Genomic DNA, 21,230 nt, shown 5'->3' on the forward strand with positions numbered 1-21,230 from the left:
AGTATGCCATGTGGCCATCTATAGAAGGACCGCATAGGCTCCCTGCACTTCATGTCTGTAAGATAGTAGCTAAATCCCCTTCCGACTTCACCATGACAAATAAGCAAATGAGTGCTCAAAAGTAGAACAAAATATTCATTAAATTCAGTTGAGAACATTGTTGGTTCTAAATATAAATGCAGTATTCTTTATCACCATCCAAAAAATAAAACTAGAAATTCAACACGAAAAACGTTAAAAATCGCTATAATATTAAAAAGGCTGCCATGTCAGCTGGTGTCTTAATGGAAGAGTAGTTTGTTAAGACTATACTTTCAGGGATCATTTCTATAGTTTATACATTTGGAAATGTGCTCTAAAGTGTACAGACTCACCAACCATGAGGAAGAGTTTAAATGATTTCTCTTGAGTGTGAAGTGAGCTTGTAGTGCTGCTTTATGGTAGCTACTATCTGCTTTTGATGACTGTTTCTCTTTTCCTTTGTGGAAGAGTAGAGGAGTGAAATCACCAGCTGAGTGGTTGGGTTTCTGAATTGTCAACAACAGAGAATGTTATGAAAGAACTTAAGCCGAGATTTCAGTATAGCTGGATTTGCTTTGCTGTTGTTTTTGTAAAGTTCTGTCTTATGATATTAGAAATGGTTTTCTTAATAAGGACAAGCTACTTTGGTCATCTGGCCTGAGATTGGTGCAGCTGAGAGAACCTAGGTTATGTGCTTCTGTTGTAGTGAGCCAAAGATATCTAAAAATCATTGAGGAATGGGAAACCTTGTTGATAGAGTAAGACGAGGACCATGTTTTTTCCAATATTTCTTTTACAGCATATTTTTGTAATAGCCTGTCCATTAGACTGGGGCCATACTTGCTCTGCACTTACTTATTTATTCATCTCTTTGGTTTGTCACCTCAACTGTTGTTTTTAAATTTTACAGATTGGTGGGTGCAGATGACCCTATGAGCTCCTCACCACAATCTAGGGTAGAGGTGTGGCCTGAGGTTCCCCTTTTTAAGGGGGCGGCAAAAGTTCAGTTGCCCTGGGGAAACCTTCGACAAAACCCAGGGCTAATGGGACACCACCGAGCTTTGCGGTGAAGGGGGGCCAAAAGACACCTTTTGGTGTTGGAGATAAAGGGGACCTGCCACTTTTAAGGAGGGCTTGATGTTCCGCACCCTGTGCACTTTTTTGTGTTTTTACACATTTTTTGCGCTCAGTGACCCAAAAGCATGATCCCAGGCTTTCAATATATAAGAGGAAATAAAAAAAATAAAAAAAAATGTAACTGGGGAAGCAATTTGTTGGTATTAGGTTATCAAAACATTTTATGTTGCATTGTTTGCGCGCCTCTGCTTGTTGGGAGTATGATGGCGTTACTTGTATGAGAGGTTAAAGGGCCCTTCTCACAAGCTTCCAGCCCATACATAGTTTTCTTTCCCATTATGAATGTTTTTAGTTCTTACTATTTTAATTCGGATCTGTATTTCATTGTAATTGTACCGGAATTTGTTTTTGGATAATTTCAAACAATTTGAGACCCACACCTGCCAAATATTGATTTACAATTTTTGATTGAATATGTATCTTTATTTTGTATAAAGGTACAGAAAACATACAATACATTACGTTCAAATGTATTACGTTGCAGCGAAGCTGTAAGCACAATACACCGTAAAACATAATCATTCATACTTTCTGGTACAATTCAAGACATTAGGAACAAGATATGACCAGGGATGCTGATGGGGGGTAGGGTACTAACTACCAGGGCCCAGGGGAGGGCTGGCAAATTTTAGCTCAGGGGACAAGACTCGATTCAGCAGCCAATTAGGAACCTTTTAAAGGAAAAAAATGCAGGTGGCCCAGTGACCCAGCCCAAAGTAGCCCTCTATGGGACCGACCCAAGGGGGAGATGCCTCCCGGCCCCCGAACCCAGCCTGCCCCTGCCCGGGCTGCACTGCAGATCACCAACTTTTTTATATTTTTTTTGCTTCTTCAAGTTTTATTTTAACTTTTCTGTTTTTGTTTTGTGTTTACCCAGTGTGTGTGTGTGGGGGGCTGCCATGGTAGACACCATATGTAGTCTGTGCATAGGCGGCCACATCATTCATTCATAGAATATTGTACTACAGCTGAATAGATTATGCGACCACTGTGAGTAGTATGCCATGTGGCCATCTATAGAAGGACCGCATAGGCTCCCTGCACTTCATGTCTGTAAGATAGTAGCTAAATCCCCTTCCGACTTCACCATGACAAATAAGCAAATGAGTGCTCAAAAGTAGAACAAAATATTCATTAAATTCAGTTGAGAACATTGTTGGTTCTAAATATAAATGCAGTATTCTTTATCACCATCCAAAAAATAAAACTAGAAATTCAACACGAAAAACGTTAAAAATCGCTATAATATTAAAAAGGCTGCCATGTCAGCTGGTGTCTTAATGGAAGAGTAGTTTGTTAAGACTATACTTTCAGGGATCATTTCTATAGTTTATACATTTTGAAATGTGCTCTAAAGTGTACAGACTCACCAACCATGAGGAAGAGTTTAAATGATTTCTCTTGAGTGTGAAGTGAGCTTGTAGTGCTGCTTTATGGTAGCTACTATCTGCTTTTGATGACTGTTTCTCTTTTCCTTTGTGGAAGAGTAGAGGAGTGAAATCACCAGCTGAGTGGTTGGGTTTCTGAATTGTCAACAACAGAGAATGTTATGAAAGAACATAAGCCGAGATTTCAGTATAGCTGGATTTGCTTTGCTGTTGTTTTTGTAAAGTTCTGTCTTATGATATTAGAAATGGTTTTCTTAATAAGGACAAGCTACTTTGGTCATCTGGCCTGAGATTGGTGCAGCTGAGAGAACCTAGGTTATGTGCTTCTGTTGTAGTGAGCCAAAGATATCTAAAAATCATTGAGGAATGGGAAACCTTGTTGATAGAGTAAGACGAGGACCATGTTTTTTCCAATATTTCTTTTACAGCATATTTTTGTAATAGCCTGTCCATTAGACTGGGGCCATACTTGCTCTGCACTTACTTATTTATTCATCTCTTTGGTTTGTCACCTCAACTGTTGTTTTTAAATTTTACAGATTGGTGGGTGCAGATGACCCTATGAGCTCCTCACCACAATCTAGGGTAGAGGTGTGGCCTGAGGTTCCCCTTTTTAAGGGGGCGGCAAAAGTTCAGTTGCCCTGGGGAAACCTTCGACAAAACCCAGGGCTAATGGGACACCACCGAGCTTTGCGGTGAAGGGGGGCCAAAAGACCCCTTTTGGTGTTGGAGATAAAGGGGACCTGCCACTTTTAAGGAGGGCTTGATGTTCCGCACCCTGTGCACTTTTTTGTGTTTTTACACATTTTTTGCGCTCAGTGACCCAAAAGCATGATCCCAGGCTTTCAATATATAAGAGGAAATAAAAAAAAAAAAAAAAAATGTAACTGGGGAAGCAATTTGTTGGTATTAGGTTATCAAAACATTTTATGTTGCATTGTTTGCGCGCCTCTGCTTGTTGGGAGTATGATGGCGTTACTTGTATGAGAGGTTAAAGGGCCCTTCTCACAAGCTTCCAGCCCATACATAGTTTTCTTTCCCATTATGAATGTTTTTAGTTCTTACTATTTTAATTCGGATCTGTATTTCATTGTAATTGTACCGGAATTTGTTTTTGGATAATTTCAAACAATTTGAGACCCACACCTGCCAAATATTGATTTACAATTTTTGATTGAATATGTATCTTTATTTTGTATAAAGGTACAGAAAACATACAATACATTACGTTCAAATGTATTACGTTGCAGCGAAGCTGTAAGCACAATACACCGTAAAACATAATCATTCATACTTTCTGGTACAATTCAAGACATTAGGAACAAGATATGACCAGGGATGCTGATGGGGGGTAGGGTACTAACTACCAGGGCCCAGGGGAGGGCTGGCAAATTTTAGCTCAGGGGACAAGACTCGATTCAGCAGCCAATTAGGAACCTTTTAAAGGAAAAAAATGCAGGTGGCCCAGTGACCCAGCCCAAAGTAGCCCTCTATGGGACCAACCCAAGGGGGAGATGCCTCCCGGCCCCCGAACCCAGCCTGCCCCTGCCCGGGCTGCACTGCAGATCACCAACTTTTTTATATTTTTTTTGCTTCTTCAAGTTTTATTTTAACTTTTCTGTTTTTGTTTTGTGTTTACCCAGTGTGTGTGTGTGGGGGGCTGCCATGGTAGACACCATATGTAGTCTGTGCATAGGCGGCCACATCATTCATTCATAGAATATTGTACTACAGCTGAATAGATTATGCGACCACTGTGAGTAGTATGCCATGTGGCCATCTATAGAAGGACCGCATAGGCTCCCTGCACTTCATGTCTGTAAGATAGTAGCTAAATCCCCTTCCGACTTCACCATGACAAATAAGCAAATGAGTGCTCAAAAGTAGAACAAAATATTCATTAAATTCAGTTGAGAACATTGTTGGTTCTAAATATAAATGCAGTATTCTTTATCACCATCCAAAAAATAAAACTAGAAATTCAACACGAAAAACGTTAAAAATCGCTATAATATTAAAAAGGCTGCCATGTCAGCTGGTGTCTTAATGGAAGAGTAGTTTGTTAAGACTATACTTTCAGGGATCATTTCTATAGTTTATACATTTGGAAATGTGCTCTAAAGTGTACAGACTCACCAACCATGAGGAAGAGTTTAAATGATTTCTCTTGAGTGTGAAGTGAGCTTGTAGTGCTGCTTTATGGTAGCTACTATCTGCTTTTGATGACTGTTTCTCTTTTCCTTTGTGGAAGAGTAGAGGAGTGAAATCACCAGCTGAGTGGTTGGGTTTCTGAATTGTCAACGACAGAGAATGTTATGAAAGAACTTAAGCTGAGATTTCAGTATAGCTGGATTTGCTTTGCTGTTGTTTTTGTAAAGTTCTGTCTTATGATATTAGAAATGGTTTTCTTAATAAGGACAAGCTACTTTGGTCATCTGTCCTGAGATTGGTGCAGCTGAGAGAACCTGGGTTATGTGCTTCTGTTGTAGTGAGCCAAAGATATCTAAAAATCATTGAGGAATGGGAAACCTTGTTGATAGAGTAAGACGAGGACCATGTTTTTTCCAATATTTCTTTTACAGCATATTTTTGTAATAGCCTGTCCATTAGACTGGGGCCATACTTGCTCTGCACTTACTTATTTATTCATCTCTTTGGTTTGTCACCTCAACTGTTGTTTTTAAATTTTACAGATTGGTGGGTGCAGATGACCCTATGAGCTCCTCACCACAATCTAGGGTAGAGGTGTGGCCTGAGGTTCCCCTTTTCAAGGGGGCGGCAAAAGTTCAGTTGCCCTGGGGAAACCTTCGACAAAACCCAGGGCTAAAGGGACACCACCGAGCTTTGCGGTGAAGGGGGGCCAAAAGACCCCTTTTGGTGTTGGAGATAAAGGGGACCTGCCACTTTTAAGGAGGGCTTGATGTTCCGCACCCTGTGCACTTTTTTGTGTTTTTACACATTTTTTGCGCTCAGTGACCCAAAAGCATGATCCCAGGCTTTCAATATATAAGAGGAAATAAAAAAAAAAAAAAAATGTAACTGGGGAAGCAATTTGTTGGTATTAGGTTAGCAAAACATTTTATGTTGCATTGTTTGCGCGCCTCTGCTTGTTGGGAGTATGATGGCGTTACTTGTATGAGAGGTTAAAGGGCCCTTCTCACAAGCTTCCAGCCCATACATAGTTTTCTTTCCCATTATGAATGTTTTTAGTTCTTACTATTTTAATTCGGATCTGTATTTCATTGTAATTGTACCGGAATTTGTTTTTGGATAATTTCAAACAATTTGAGACCCACACCTGCCAAATATTGATTTACAATTTTTGATTGAATATGTATCTTTATTTTGTATAAAGGTACAGAAAACATACAATACATTACGTTCAAATGTATTACGTTGCAGCGAAGCTGTAAGCACAATACACCGTAAAACATAATCATTCATACTTTCTGGTACAATTCAAGACATTAGGAACAAGATATGACCAGGGATGCTGATGGGGGGTAGGGTACTAACTACCAGGGCCCAGGGGAGGGCTGGCAAATTTTAGCTCAGGGGACAAGACTCGATTCAGCAGCCAATTAGGAACCTTTTAAAGGAAAAAAATGCAGGTGGCCCAGTGACCCAGCCCAAAGTAGCCCTCTATGGGACCGACCCAAGGGGGAGATGCCTCCCGGCCCCCGAACCCAGCCTGCCCCTGCCTGGGCTGCACTGCAGATCACCAACTTTTTTATATTTTTTTTGCTTCTTCAAGTTTTATTTTAACTTTTCTGTTTTTGTTTTGTGTTTACCCAGTGTGTGTGTAAGGGGGGCTGCCATGGTAGACACCATATGTAGTCTGTGCATAGGCGGCCACATCATTCATTCATAGAATATTGTACTACAGCTGAATAGATTATGCGACCACTGTGAGTAGTATGCCATGTGGCCATCTATAGAAGGACCGCATAGGCTCCCTGCACTTCATGTCTGTAAGATAGTAGCTAAATCCCCTTACGACTTCACCATGACAAATAAGCAAATGAGTGCTCAAAAGTAGAACAAAATATTCATTAAATTCAGTTGAGAACATTGTTGGTTCTAAATATAAATGCAGTATTCTTTATCACCATCCAAAAAATAAAACTAGAAATTCAACACGAAAAACGTTAAAAATCGCTATAATATTAAAAAGGCTGCCATGTCAGCTGGTGTCTTAATGGAAGAGTAGTTTGTTAAGACTATACTTTCAGGGATCATTTCTATAGTTTATACATTTGGAAATGTGCTCTAAAGTGTACAGACTCACCAACCATGAGGAAGAGTTTAAATGATTTCTCTTGAGTGTGAAGTGAGCTTGTAGTGCTGCTTTATGGTAGCTACTATCTGCTTTTGATGACTGTTTCTCTTTTCCTTTGTGGAAGAGTAGAGGAGTGAAATCACCAGCTGAGTGGTTGGGTTTCTGAATTGTCAACAACAGAGAATGTTATGAAAGAACTTAAGCCGAGATTTCAGTATAGCTGGATTTGCTTTGCTGTTGTTTTTGTAAAGTTCTGTCTTATGATATTAGAAATGGTTTTCTTAATAAGGACAAGCTACTTTGGTCATCTGGCCTGAGATTGGTGCAGCTGAGAGAACCTAGGTTATGTGCTTCTGTTGTAGTGAGCCAAAGATATCTAAAAATCATTGAGGAATGGGAAACCTTGTTGATAGAGTAAGACGAGGACCATGTTTTTTCCAATATTTCTTTTACAGCATATTTTTGTAATAGCCTGTCCATTAGACTGGGGCCATACTTGCTCTGCACTTACTTATTTATTCATCTCTTTGGTTTGTCACCTCAACTGTTGTTTTTAAATTTTACAGATTGGTGGGTGCAGATGACCCTATGAGCTCCTCACCACAATCTAGGGTAGAGGTGTGGCCTGAGGTTCCCCTTTTTAAGGGGGCGGCAAAAGTTCAGTTGCCCTGGGGAAACCTTCGACAAAACCCAGGGCTAATGGGACACCACCGAGCTTTGCGGTGAAGGGGGGCCAAAAGACCCCTTTTGGTGTTGGAGATAAAGGGGACCTGCCACTTTTAAGGAGGGCTTGATGTTCCGCACCCTGTGCACTTTTTTGTGTTTTTACACATTTTTTGCGCTCAGTGACCCAAAAGCATGATCCCAGGCTTTCAATATATAAGAGGAAATAAAAAAAATAAAAAAAAATGTAACTGGGGAAGCAATTTGTTGGTATTAGGTTATCAAAACATTTTATGTTGCATTGTTTGCGCGCCTCTGCTTGTTGGGAGTATGATGGCGTTACTTGTATGAGAGGTTAAAGGGCCCTTCTCACAAGCTTCCAGCCCATACATAGTTTTCTTTCCCATTATGAATGTTTTTAGTTCTTACTATTTTAATTCGGATCTGTATTTCATTGTAATTGTACCGGAATTTGTTTTTGGATAATTTCAAACAATTTGAGACCCACACCTGCCAAATATTGATTTACAATTTTTGATTGAATATGTATCTTTATTTTGTATAAAGGTACAGAAAACATACAATACATTACGTTCAAATGTATTACGTTGCAGCGAAGCTGTAAGCACAATACACCGTAAAACATAATCATTCATACTTTCTGGTACAATTCAAGACATTAGGAACAAGATATGACCAGGGATGCTGATGGGGGGTAGGGTACTAACTACCAGGGCCCAGGGGAGGGCTGGCAAATTTTAGCTCAGGGGACAAGACTCGATTCAGCAGCCAATTAGGAACCTTTTAAAGGAAAAAAATGCAGGTGGCCCAGTGACCCAGCCCAAAGTAGCCCTCTATGGGACCGACCCAAGGGGGAGATGCCTCCCGGCCCCCGAACCCAGCCTGCCCCTGCCCGGGCTGCACTGCAGATCACCAACTTTTTTATATTTTTTTTGCTTCTTCAAGTTTTATTTTAACTTTTCTGTTTTTGTTTTGTGTTTACCCAGTGTGTGTGTGTGGGGGGCTGCCATGGTAGACACCATATGTAGTCTGTGCATAGGCGGCCACATCATTCATTCATAGAATATTGTACTACAGCTGAATAGATTATGCGACCACTGTGAGTAGTATGCCATGTGGCCATCTATAGAAGGACCGCATAGGCTCCCTGCACTTCATGTCTGTAAGATAGTAGCTAAATCCCCTTCCGACTTCACCATGACAAATAAGCAAATGAGTGCTCAAAAGTAGAACAAAATATTCATTAAATTCAGTTGAGAACATTGTTGGTTCTAAATATAAATGCAGTATTCTTTATCACCATCCAAAAAATAAAACTAGAAATTCAACACGAAAAACGTTAAAAATCGCTATAATATTAAAAAGGCTGCCATGTCAGCTGGTGTCTTAATGGAAGAGTAGTTTGTTAAGACTATACTTTCAGGGATCATTTCTATAGTTTATACATTTTGAAATGTGCTCTAAAGTGTACAGACTCACCAACCATGAGGAAGAGTTTAAATGATTTCTCTTGAGTGTGAAGTGAGCTTGTAGTGCTGCTTTATGGTAGCTACTATCTGCTTTTGATGACTGTTTCTCTTTTCCTTTGTGGAAGAGTAGAGGAGTGAAATCACCAGCTGAGTGGTTGGGTTTCTGAATTGTCAACAACAGAGAATGTTATGAAAGAACATAAGCCGAGATTTCAGTATAGCTGGATTTGCTTTGCTGTTGTTTTTGTAAAGTTCTGTCTTATGATATTAGAAATGGTTTTCTTAATAAGGACAAGCTACTTTGGTCATCTGGCCTGAGATTGGTGCAGCTGAGAGAACCTGGGTTATGTGCTTCTGTTGTAGTGAGCCAAAGATATCTAAAAATCATTGAGGAATGGGAAACCTTGTTGATAGAGTAAGACGAGGACCATGTTTTTTCCAATATTTCTTTTACAGCATATTTTTGTAATAGCCTGTCCATTAGACTGGGGCCATACTTGCTCTGCACTTACTTATTTATTCATCTCTTTGGTTTGTCACCTCAACTGTTGTTTTTAAATTTTACAGATTGGTGGGTGCAGATGACCCTATGAGCTCCTCACCACAATCTAGGGTAGAGGTGTGGCCTGAGGTTCCCCTTTTTAAGGGGGCGGCAAAAGTTCAGTTGCCCTGGGGAAACCTTCGACAAAACCCAGGGCTAATGGGACACCACCGAGCTTTGCGGTGAAGGGGGGCCAAAAGACCCCTTTTGGTGTTGGAGATAAAGGGGACCTGCCACTTTTAAGGAGGGCTTGATGTTCCGCACCCTGTGCACTTTTTTGTGTTTTTACACATTTTTTGCGCTCAGTGACCCAAAAGCATGATCCCAGGCTTTCAATATATAAGAGGAAATAAAAAAAAAAAAAAAAAATGTAACTGGGGAAGCAATTTGTTGGTATTAGGTTATCAAAACATTTTATGTTGCATTGTTTGCGCGCCTCTGCTTGTTGGGAGTATGATGGCGTTACTTGTATGAGAGGTTAAAGGGCCCTTCTCACAAGCTTCCAGCCCATACATAGTTTTCTTTCCCATTATGAATGTTTTTAGTTCTTACTATTTTAATTCGGATCTGTATTTCATTGTAATTGTACCGGAATTTGTTTTTGGATAATTTCAAACAATTTGAGACCCACACCTGCCAAATATTGATTTACAATTTTTGATTGAATATGTATCTTTATTTTGTATAAAGGTACAGAAAACATACAATACATTACGTTCAAATGTATTACGTTGCAGCGAAGCTGTAAGCACAATACACCGTAAAACATAATCATTCATACTTTCTGGTACAATTCAAGACATTAGGAACAAGATATGACCAGGGATGCTGATGGGGGGTAGGGTACTAACTACCAGGGCCCAGGGGAGGGCTGGCAAATTTTAGCTCAGGGGACAAGACTCGATTCAGCAGCCAATTAGGAACCTTTTAAAGGAAAAAAATGCAGGTGGCCCAGTGACCCAGCCCAAAGTAGCCCTCTATGGGACCAACCCAAGGGGGAGATGCCTCCCGGCCCCCGAACCCAGCCTGCCCCTGCCCGGGCTGCACTGCAGATCACCAACTTTTTTATATTTTTTTTGCTTCTTCAAGTTTTATTTTAACTTTTCTGTTTTTGTTTTGTGTTTACCCAGTGTGTGTGTGTGGGGGGCTGCCATGGTAGACACCATATGTAGTCTGTGCATAGGCGGCCACATCATTCATTCATAGAATATTGTACTACAGCTGAATAGATTATGCGACCACTGTGAGTAGTATGCCATGTGGCCATCTATAGAAGGACCGCATAGGCTCCCTGCACTTCATGTCTGTAAGATAGTAGCTAAATCCCCTTCCGACTTCACCATGACAAATAAGCAAATGAGTGCTCAAAAGTAGAACAAAATATTCATTAAATTCAGTTGAGAACATTGTTGGTTCTAAATATAAATGCAGTATTCTTTATCACCATCCAAAAAATAAAACTAGAAATTCAACACGAAAAACGTTAAAAATCGCTATAATATTAAAAAGGCTGCCATGTCAGCTGGTGTCTTAATGGAAGAGTAGTTTGTTAAGACTATACTTTCAGGGATCATTTCTATAGTTTATACATTTGGAAATGTGCTCTAAAGTGTACAGACTCACCAACCATGAGGAAGAGTTTAAATGATTTCTCTTGAGTGTGAAGTGAGCTTGTAGTGCTGCTTTATGGTAGCTACTATCTGCTTTTGATGACTGTTTCTCTTTTCCTTTGTGGAAGAGTAGAGGAGTGAAATCACCAGCTGAGTGGTTGGGTTTCTGAATTGTCAACGACAGAGAATGTTATGAAAGAACTTAAGCTGAGATTTCAGTATAGCTGGATTTGCTTTGCTGTTGTTTTTGTAAAGTTCTGTCTTATGATATTAGAAATGGTTTTCTTAATAAGGACAAGCTACTTTGGTCATCTGGCCTGAGATTGGTGCAGCTGAGAGAACCTGGGTTATGTGCTTCTGTTGTAGTGAGCCAAAGATATCTAAAAATCATTGAGGAATGGGAAACCTTGTTGATAGAGTAAGACGAGGACCATGTTTTTTCCAATATTTCTTTTACAGCATATTTTTGTAATAGCCTGTCCATTAGACTGGGGCCATACTTGCTCTGCACTTACTTATTTATTCATCTCTTTGGTTTGTCACCTCAACTGTTGTTTTTAAATTTTACAGATTGGTGGGTGCAGATGACCCTATGAGCTCCTCACCACAATCTAGGGTAGAGGTGTGGCCTGAGGTTCCCCTTTTTAAGGGGGCGGCAAAAGTTCAGTTGCCCTGGGGAAACCTTCGACAAAACCCAGGGCTAATGGGACACCACCGAGCTTTGCGGTGAAGGGGGGCCAAAAGACCCCTTTTGGTGTTGGAGATAAAGGGGACCTGCCACTTTTAAGGAGGGCTTGATGTTCCGCACCCTGTGCACTTTTTTGTGTTTTTACACATTTTTTGCGCTCAGTGACCCAAAAGCATGATCCCAGGCTTTCAATATATAAGAGGAAATAAAAAAAAAAAAAAAAAATGTAACTGGGGAAGCAATTTGTTGGTATTAGGTTATCAAAACATTTTATGTTGCATTGTTTGCGCGCCTCTGCTTGTTGGGAGTATGATGGCGTTACTTGTATGAGAGGTTAAAGGGCCCTTCTCACAAGCTTCCAGCCCATACATAGTTTTCTTTCCCATTATGAATGTTTTTAGTTCTTACTATTTTAATTCGGATCTGTATTTCATTGTAATTGTACCGGAATTTGTTTTTGGATAATTTCAAACAATTTGAGACCCACACCTGCCAAATATTGATTTACAATTTTTGATTGAATATGTATCTTTATTTTGTATAAAGGTACAGAAAACATACAATACATTACGTTCAAATGTATTACGTTGCAGCGAAGCTGTAAGCACAATACACCGTAAAACATAATCATTCATACTTTCTGGTACAATTCAAGACATTAGGAACAAGATATGACCAGGGATGCTGATGGGGGGTAGGGTACTAACTACCAGGGCCCAGGGGAGGGCTGGCAAATTTTAGCTCAGGGGACAAGACTCGATTCAGCAGCCAATTAGGAACCTTTTAAAGGAAAAAAATGCAGGTGGCCCAGTGACCCAGCCCAAAGTAGCCCTCTATGGGACCAACCCAAGGGGGAGATGCCTCCCGGCCCCCGAACCCAGCCTGCCCCTGCCCGGGCTGCACTGCAGATCACCAACTTTTTTATATTTTTTTTGCTTCTTCAAGTTTTATTTTAACTTTTCTGTTTTTGTTTTGTGTTTACCCAGTGTGTGTGTGTGGGGGGCTGCCATGGTAGACACCATATGTAGTCTGTGCATAGGCGGCCACATCATTCATTCATAGAATATTGTACTACAGCTGAATAGATTATGCGACCACTGTGAGTAGTATGCCATGTGGCCATCTATAGAAGGACCGCATAGGCTCCCTGCACTTCATGTCTGTAAGATAGTAGCTAAATCCCCTTCCGACTTCACCATGACAAATAAGCAAATGAGTGCTCAAAAGTAGAACAAAATATTCATTAAATTCAGTTGAGAACATTGTTGGTTCTAAATATAAATGCAGTATTCTTTATCACCATCCAAAAAATAAAACTAGAAATTCAACACGAAAAACGTTAAAAATCGCTATAATATTAAAAAGGCTGCCATGTCAGCTGGTGTCTTAATGGAAGAGTAGTTTGTTAAGACTATACTTTCAGGGATCATTTCTATAGTTTATACATTTGGAAATGTGCTCTAAAGTGTACAGACTCACCAACCATGAGGAAGAGTTTAAATGATTTCTCTTGAGTGTGAAGTGAGCTTGTAGTGCTGCTTTATGGTAGCTACTATCTGCTTTTGATGACTGTTTCTCTTTTCCTTTGTGGAAGAGTAGAGGAGTGAAATCACCAGCTGAGTGGTTGGGTTTCTGAATTGTCAACGACAGAGAATGTTATGAAAGAACTTAAGCTGAGATTTCAGTATAGCTGGATTTGCTTTGCTGTTGTTTTTGTAAAGTTCTGTCTTATGATATTAGAAATGGTTTTCTTAATAAGGACAAGCTACTTTGGTCATCTGGCCTGAGATTGGTGCAGCTGAGAGAACCTGGGTTATGTGCTTCTGTTGTAGTGAGCCAAAGATATCTAAAAATCATTGAGGAATGGGAAACCTTGTTGATAGAGTAAGACGAGGACCATGTTTTTTCCAATATTTCTTTTACAGCATATTTTTGTAATAGCCTGTCCATTAGACTGGGGCCATACTTGCTCTGCACTTACTTATTTATTCATCTCTTTGGTTTGTCACCTCAACTGTTGTTTTTAAATTTTACAGATTGGTGGGTGCAGATGACCCTATGAGCTCCTCACCACAATCTAGGGTAGAGGTGTGGCCTGAGGTTCCCCTTTTCAAGGGGGCGGCAAAAGTTCAGTTGCCCTGGGGAAACCTTCGACAAAACCCAGGGCTAAAGGGACACCACCGAGCTTTCCGGTGAAGGGGGGCCAAAAGACCCCTTTTGGTGTTGGAGATAAAGGGGACCTGCCACTTTTAAGGAGGGCTTGATGTTCCGCACCCTGTGCACTTTTTTGTGTTTTTACACATTTTTTGCGCTCAGTGACCCAAAAGCATGATCCCAGGCTTTCAATATATAAGAGGAAATAAAAAAAAAAAAAAAATGTAACTGGGGAAGCAATTTGTTGGTATTAGGTTATCAAAACATTTTATGTTGCATTGTTTGCGCGCCTCTGCTTGTTGGGAGTATGATGGCGTTACTTGTATGAGAGGTTAAAGGGCCCTTCTCACAAGCTTCCAGCCCATACATAGTTTTCTTTCCCATTATGAATGTTTTTAGTTCTTACTATTTTAATTCGGATCTGTATTTCATTGTAATTGTACCGGAATTTGTTTTTGGATAATTTCAAACAATTTGAGACCCACACCTGCCAAATATTGATTTACAATTTTTGATTGAATATGTATCTTTATTTTGTATAAAGGTACAGAAAACATACAATACATTACGTTCAAATGTATTACGTTGCAGCGAAGCTGTAAGCACAATACACCGTAAAACATAATCATTCATACTTTCTGGTACAATTCAAGACATTAGGAACAAGATATGACCAGGGATGCTGATGGGGGGTAGGGTACTAACTACCAGGGCCCAGGGGAGGGCTGGCAAATTTTAGCTCAGGGGACAAGACTCGATTCAGCAGCCAATTAGGAACCTTTTAAAGGAAAAAAATGCAGGTGGCCCAGTGACCCAGCCCAAAGTAGCCCTCTATGGGACCAACCCAAGGGGGAGATGCCTCCCGGCCCCCGAACCCAGCCTGCCCCTGCCCGGGCTGCACTGCAGATCACCAACTTTTTTATATTTTTTTTGCTTCTTCAAGTTTTATTTTAACTTTTCTGTTTTTGTTTTGTGTTTACCCAGTGTGTGTGTGTGGGGGGCTGCCATGGTAGACACCATATGTAGTCTGTGCATAGGCGGCCACATCATTCATTCATAGAATATTGTACTACAGCTGAATAGATTATGCGACCACTGTGAGTAGTATGCCATGTGGCCATCTATAGAAGGACCGCATAGGCTCCCTGCACTTCATGTCTGTAAGATAGTAGCTAAATCCCCTTCCGACTTCACCATGACAAATAAGCAAATGAGTGCTCAAAAGTAGAACAAAATATTCATTAAATTCAGTTGAGAACATTGTTGGTTCTAAATATAAATGCAGTATTCTTTATCACCATCCAAAAAATAAAACTAGAAATTCAACACGAAAAACGTTAAAAATCGCTATAATATTAAAAAGGCTGCCATGTCAGCTGGTGTCTTAATGGAAGAGTAGTTTGTTAAGACTATACTTTCAGGGATCATTTCTATAGTTTATACATTTGGAAATGTGCTCTAAAGTGTACAGACTCACCAACCATGAGGAAGAGTTTAAATGATTTCTCTTGAGTGTGAAGTGAGCTTGTAGTGCTGCTTTATGGTAGCTACTATCTGCTTTTGATGACTGTTTCTCTTTTCCTTTGTGGAAGAGTAGAGGAGTGAAATCACCAGCTGAGTGGTTGGGTTTCTGAATTGTCAACGACAGAGAATGTTATGAAAGAACTTAAGCTGAGATTTCAGTATAGCTGGATTTGCTTTGCTGTTGTTTTTGTAAAGTTCTGTCTTATGATATTAGAAATGGTTTTCTTAATAAGGACAAGCTACTTTGGTCATCTGGCCTGAGATTGGTGCAGCTGAGAGAACCTGGGTTATGTGCTTCTGTTGTAGTGAGCCAAAGATATCTAAAAATCATTGAGGAATGGGAAACCTTGTTGATAGAGTAAGACGAGGACCATGTTTTTTCCAATATTTCTTTTACAGCATATTTTTGTAATAGCCTGTCCATTAGACTGGGGCCATACTTGCTCTGCACTTACTTATTTATTCATCTCTTTGGTTTGTCACCTCAACTGTTGTTTTTAAATTTTACAGATTGGTGGGTGCAGATGACCCTATGAGCTCCTCACCACAATCTAGGGTAGAGGTGTGGCCTGAGGTTCCCCTTTTCAAGGGGGCGGCAAAAGTTCAGTTGCCCTGGGGAAACCTTCGACAAAACCCAGGGCTAAAGGGACACCACCGAGCTTTCCGGTGAAGGGGGGCCAAAAGACCCCTTTTGGTGTTGGAGATAAAGGGGACCTGCCACTTTTAAGGAGGGCTTGATGTTCCGCACCCTGTGCACTTTTTTGTGTTTTTACACATTTTTTGCGCTCAGTGACCCAAAAGCATGATCCCAGGCTTTCAATATATAAGAGGAAATAAAAAAAAAAAAAAAATGTAACTGGGGAAGCAATTTGTTGGTATTAGGTTATCAAAACATTTTATGTTGCATTGTTTGCGCGCCTCTGCTTGTTGGGAGTATGATGGCGTTACTTGTATGAGAGGTTAAAGGGCCCTTCTCACAAGCTTCCAGCCCATACATAGTTTTCTTTCCCATTATGAATGTTTTTAGTTCTTACTATTTTAATTCGGATCTGTATTTCATTGTAATTGTACCGGAATTTGTTTTTGGATAATTTCAAACAATTTGAGACCCACACCTGCCAAATATTGATTTACAATTTTTGATTGAATATGTATCTTTATTTTGTATAAAGGTACAGAAAACATACAATACATTACGTTCAAATGTATTACGTTGCAGCGAAGCTGTAAGCACAATACACCGTAAAACATAATCATTCATACTTTCTGGTACAATTCAAGACATTAGGAACAAGATATGACCAGGGATGCTGATGGGGGGTAGGGTACTAACTACCAGGGCCCAGGGGAGGGCTGGCAAATTTTAGCTCAGGGGACAAGACTCGATTCAGCAGCCAATTAGGAACCTTTTAAAGGAAAAAAATGCAGGTGGCCCAGTGACCCAGCCCAAAGTAGCCCTCTATGGGACCGACCCAAGGGGGAGATGCCTCCCGGCCCCCGAACCCAGCCTGCCCCTGCCCGGGCTGCACTGCAGATCACCAACTTTTTTATATTTTTTTTGCTTCTTCAAGTTTTATTTTAACTTTTCTGTTTTTGTTTTGTGTTTACCCAGTGTGTGTGTGTGGGGGGCTGCCATGGTAGACACCATATGTAGTCTGTGCATAGGCGGCCACATCATTCATTCATAGAATATTGTACTACAGCTGAATAGATTATGTGACCACTGTGAGTAGTATGCCATGTGGCCATCTATGGAAGGACCGCATAGGCTCCCTGCACTTCATGTCTGTAAGATAGTAGCTAAATCCCCTTCCGACTTCACCATGACAAATAAGCAAATGAGTGCTCAAAAGTAGAACAAAATATTCATTAAATTCAGTTGAGAACATTGTTGGTTCTAAATATAAATGCAGTATTCTTTATCACCATCCAAAAAATAAAACTAGAAATTCAACACGAAAAACGTTAAAAATCGCTATAATATTAAAAAGGCTGCCATGTCAGCTGGTGTCTTAATGGAAGAGTAGTTTGTTAAGACTATATTTTCAGGGATTATTTCTATAGTTTATACATTTGGAAATGTGCTCTAAAGTATACAGACTCACCAACCATGAGGAAGAGTTTTAATGATTTCTCTTGAGTGTGAAGTGAGCTTGTAGTGCTGCTTTATGGTAGCTACTATCTGCTTTTGATGACTGTTTCTCTTTTCCTTTGTGGAAGAGTAGAGGAGTGAAATCACCAGTTGAGTGGTTGGGTTTCTGAATTGTCAACAACAGAGAATGTTATGAAAGAACTTAAGCCGAGATTTCAGTATAGCTGGATTTGCTTTGCTGTTGTTTTTGTAAAGTTCTGTCTTATGATATTAGAAATGGTTTTCTTAATAAGGACAAGCTACTTTGGTCATCTGGCCTGAGATTGGTGCAGCTGAGAGAACCTGGGTTATGTGCTTCTGTTGTAGTGAGCCAAAGATATCTAAAAATCATTGAGGAATGGGAAACCTTGTTGATAGAGTAAGACGAGGACCATGTTTTTTCCAATATTTCTTTTACAGCATATTTTTGTAATAGCCTGTCCATTAGACTGGGGCCATACTTGCTCTGCACTTACTTATTTATTCATCTCTTTGGTTTGTCACCTCAACTGTTGTTTTTAAATTTTACAGATTGGTGGGTGCAGATGACCCTATGAGCTCCTCACCACAATCTAGGGTAGAGGTGTGGCCTGAGGTTCCCCTTTTCAAGGGGGCGGCAAAAGTTCAGTTGCCCTGGGGAAACCTTCGACAAAACCCAGGGCTAAAGGGACACCACCGAGCTTTGCGGTGAAGGGGGGCCAAAAGACCCCTTTTGGTGTTGGAGATAAAGGGGACCTGCCACTTTTAAGTAGGGCTTGATGTTCCGCACCCTGTGCACTTTTTTGTGTTTTTACACATTTTTTGCGCTCAGTGACCCAAAAGCATGATCCCAGGCTTTCAATATATAAGAGGAAATAAAAAAAAAAAAAAAAAATGTAACTGGGGAAGCAATTTGTTGGTATTAGGTTATAAAAACATTTTATGTTGCATTGTTTGCGCGCCTCTGCTTGTTGGGAGTATGATGGCGTTACTTGTATGAGAGGTTAAAGGGCCCTTCTCACAAGCTTCCAGCCCATACATAGTTTTCTTTCCCATTATGAATGTTTTTAGTTCTTACTATTTTAATTCGGATCTGTATTTCATTGTAATTGTACCGGAATTTGTTTTTGGATAATTTCAAACAATTTGAGACCCACACCTGCCAAATATTGATTTACAATTTTTGATTGAATATGTATCTTTATTTTGTATAAAGGTACAGAAAACATACAATACATTACGTTCAAATGTATTACGTTGCAGCGAAGCTGTAAGCACAATACACCGTAAAACATAATCATTCATACTTTCTGGTACAATTCAAGACATTAGGAACAAGATATGACCAGGGATGCTGATGGGGGGTAGGGTACTAACTACCAGGGCCCAGGGGAGGGCTGGCAAATTTTAGCTCAGGGGACAAGACTCGATTCAGCAGCCAATTAGGAACCTTTTAAAGGAAAAAAATGCAGGTGGCCCAGTGACCCAGCCCAAAGTAGCCCTCTATGGGACCGACCCAAGGGGGAGATGCCTCCCGGCCCCCGAACCCAGCCTGCCCCTGCCCGGGCTGCACTGCAGATCACCAACTTTTTTATATTTTTTTTGCTTCTTCAAGTTTTATTTTAACTTTTCTGTTTTTGTTTTGTGTTTACCCAGTGTGTGTGTGTGGGGGGCTGCCATGGTAGACACCATATGTAGTCTGTGCATAGGCGGCCACATCATTCATTCATAGAATATTGTACTACAGCTGAATAGATTATGTGACCACTGTGAGTAGTATGCCATGTGGCCATCTATGGAAGGACCGCATAGGCTCCCTGCACTTCATGTCTGTAAGATAGTAGCTAAATCCCCTTCCGACTTCACCATGACAAATAAGCAAATGAGTGCTCAAAAGTAGAACAAAATATTCATTAAATTCAGTTGAGAACATTGTTGGTTCTAAATATAAATGCAGTATTCTTTATCACCATCCAAAAAATAAAACTAGAAATTCAACACGAAAAACGTTAAAAATCGCTATAATATTAAAAAGGCTGCCATGTCAGCTGGTGTCTTAATGGAAGAGTAGTTTGTTAAGACTATATTTTCAGGGATTATTTCTATAGTTTATACATTTGGAAATGTGCTCTAAAGTATACAGACTCACCAACCATGAGGAAGAGTTTTAATGATTTCTCTTGAGTGTGAAGTGAGCTTGTAGTGCTACTTTATGGTAGCTACTATCTGCTTTTGATGACTGTTTCTCTTTTCCTTTGTGGAAGAGTAGAGGAGTGAAATCACCAGTTGAGTGGTTGGGTTTCTGAATTGTCAACAACAGAGAATGTTATGAAAGAACTTAAGATGAGATTTCAGTATAGCTGGATTTGCTTTGCTGTTGTTTTTGTAAAGTTCTGTCTTATGATATTAGAAATGGTTTTCTTAATAAGGACAAGCTACTTTGGTCATCTGGCCTGAGATTGGTGCAGCTGAGAGAACCTGGGTTATGTGCTTCTGTTGTAGTGAGCCAAAGATATCTAAAAATCATTGAGGAATGGGAAACCTTGTTGATAGAGTAAGACGAGGACCATGTTTTTTCCAATATTTCTTTTACAGCATATTTTTGTAATAGCCTGTCCATTAGACTGGGGCCATACTTGCTCTGCACTTACTTATTTATTCATCTCTTTGGTTTGTCACCTCAACTGTTGTTTTTAAATTTTACAGATTGGTGGGTGCAGATGACCCTATGAGCTCCTCACCACAATCTAGGGTAGAGGTGTGGCCTGAGGTTCCCCTTTTCAAGGGGGCGGCAAAAGTTCAGTTGCCCTGGGGAAACCTTCGACAAAACCCAGGGCTAAAGGGACACCACCGAGCTTTGCGGTGAAGGGGGGCCAAAAGACCCCTTTTGGTGTTGGAGATAAAGGGGACCTGCCACTTTTAAGGAGGGCTTGATGTTCCGCACCCTGTGCACTTTTTTGTGTTTTTACACATTTTTTGCGCTCAGTGACCCAAAAGCATGATCCCAGGCTTTCAATATATAAGAGGAAATAAAAAAAATAAAAAAAAATGTAACTGGGGAAGCAATTTGTTGGTATTAGGTTATCAAAACATTTTATGTTGCATTGTTTGCGTGCCTCTGCTTGTTGGGAGTATGATGGCGTTACTTGTATGAGAGGTTAAAGGGCCCTTCTCACAAGCTTCCAGCCCATACATAGTTTTCTTTCCCATTATGAATGTTTTTAGTTCTTACTATTTTAATTCGGATCTGTTTTTCATTGTAATTGTACCGGAATTTGTTTTTGGATAATTTCAAACAATTTGAGACCCACACCTGCCAAATATTGATTTACAATTTTTGATTGAATATGTATCTTTATTTTGTATAAAGGTACAGAAAACATACAATACATTACGTTCAAATGTATTACGTTGCAGCGAAGCTGTAAGCACAATACACCGTAAAACATAATCATTCATACTTTCTGGTACAATTCAAGACATTAGGAACAAGATATGACCAGGGATGCTGATGGGGGGTAGGGTACTAACTACCAGGGCCCAGGGGAGGGCTGGCAAATTTTAGCTCAGGGGACAAGACTCGATTCAGCAGCCAATTAGGAACCTTTTAAAGGAAAAAAATGCA

General features: G+C 40.2%; 10 non-coding genes across 10 annotated transcripts; all 10 read left to right on the forward strand.

The window, feature by feature from the left end:
- Nucleotides 1-302: 302 nt before the first annotated feature.
- Nucleotides 303-520, forward strand: LOC142142086 (small nucleolar RNA U3). The gene has a single exon (XR_012689026.1). It is a non-coding gene; the product is annotated as a small nucleolar RNA U3 (small nucleolar RNA).
- A 1,936-nt stretch (nt 521-2,456) lies between these two features.
- On the forward strand, nt 2,457-2,674 carry LOC142142093 (small nucleolar RNA U3). Its single transcript, XR_012689033.1, has one exon. It is a non-coding gene; the product is annotated as a small nucleolar RNA U3 (small nucleolar RNA).
- A 1,936-nt stretch (nt 2,675-4,610) lies between these two features.
- LOC142142087 (small nucleolar RNA U3) lies at nt 4,611-4,828 on the forward strand. Its single transcript, XR_012689027.1, has one exon. It is a non-coding gene; the product is annotated as a small nucleolar RNA U3 (small nucleolar RNA).
- A 1,934-nt stretch (nt 4,829-6,762) lies between these two features.
- LOC142142088 (small nucleolar RNA U3) lies at nt 6,763-6,980 on the forward strand. The gene has a single exon (XR_012689028.1). It is a non-coding gene; the product is annotated as a small nucleolar RNA U3 (small nucleolar RNA).
- Nucleotides 6,981-8,916: 1,936 nt separating this feature from the next.
- Nucleotides 8,917-9,134, forward strand: LOC142142094 (small nucleolar RNA U3). Its single transcript, XR_012689034.1, has one exon. It is a non-coding gene; the product is annotated as a small nucleolar RNA U3 (small nucleolar RNA).
- A 1,936-nt stretch (nt 9,135-11,070) lies between these two features.
- LOC142142089 (small nucleolar RNA U3) lies at nt 11,071-11,288 on the forward strand. The gene has a single exon (XR_012689029.1). It is a non-coding gene; the product is annotated as a small nucleolar RNA U3 (small nucleolar RNA).
- Nucleotides 11,289-13,224: 1,936 nt separating this feature from the next.
- Nucleotides 13,225-13,442, forward strand: LOC142142090 (small nucleolar RNA U3). The gene has a single exon (XR_012689030.1). It is a non-coding gene; the product is annotated as a small nucleolar RNA U3 (small nucleolar RNA).
- Nucleotides 13,443-15,376: 1,934 nt separating this feature from the next.
- On the forward strand, nt 15,377-15,594 carry LOC142142091 (small nucleolar RNA U3). The gene has a single exon (XR_012689031.1). It is a non-coding gene; the product is annotated as a small nucleolar RNA U3 (small nucleolar RNA).
- Nucleotides 15,595-17,528: 1,934 nt separating this feature from the next.
- LOC142142237 (small nucleolar RNA U3) lies at nt 17,529-17,746 on the forward strand. The gene has a single exon (XR_012689161.1). It is a non-coding gene; the product is annotated as a small nucleolar RNA U3 (small nucleolar RNA).
- A 1,936-nt stretch (nt 17,747-19,682) lies between these two features.
- On the forward strand, nt 19,683-19,900 carry LOC142142234 (small nucleolar RNA U3). Its single transcript, XR_012689158.1, has one exon. It is a non-coding gene; the product is annotated as a small nucleolar RNA U3 (small nucleolar RNA).
- Nucleotides 19,901-21,230: the final 1,330 nt, after the last annotated feature.

The sequence above is a fragment of the Mixophyes fleayi genome, chromosome 2 (genome assembly GCF_038048845.1).
Source record: "Mixophyes fleayi isolate aMixFle1 chromosome 2, aMixFle1.hap1, whole genome shotgun sequence".
In the NCBI taxonomy this organism is placed as follows: Eukaryota; Metazoa; Chordata; class Amphibia; order Anura; family Limnodynastidae; genus Mixophyes; species Mixophyes fleayi.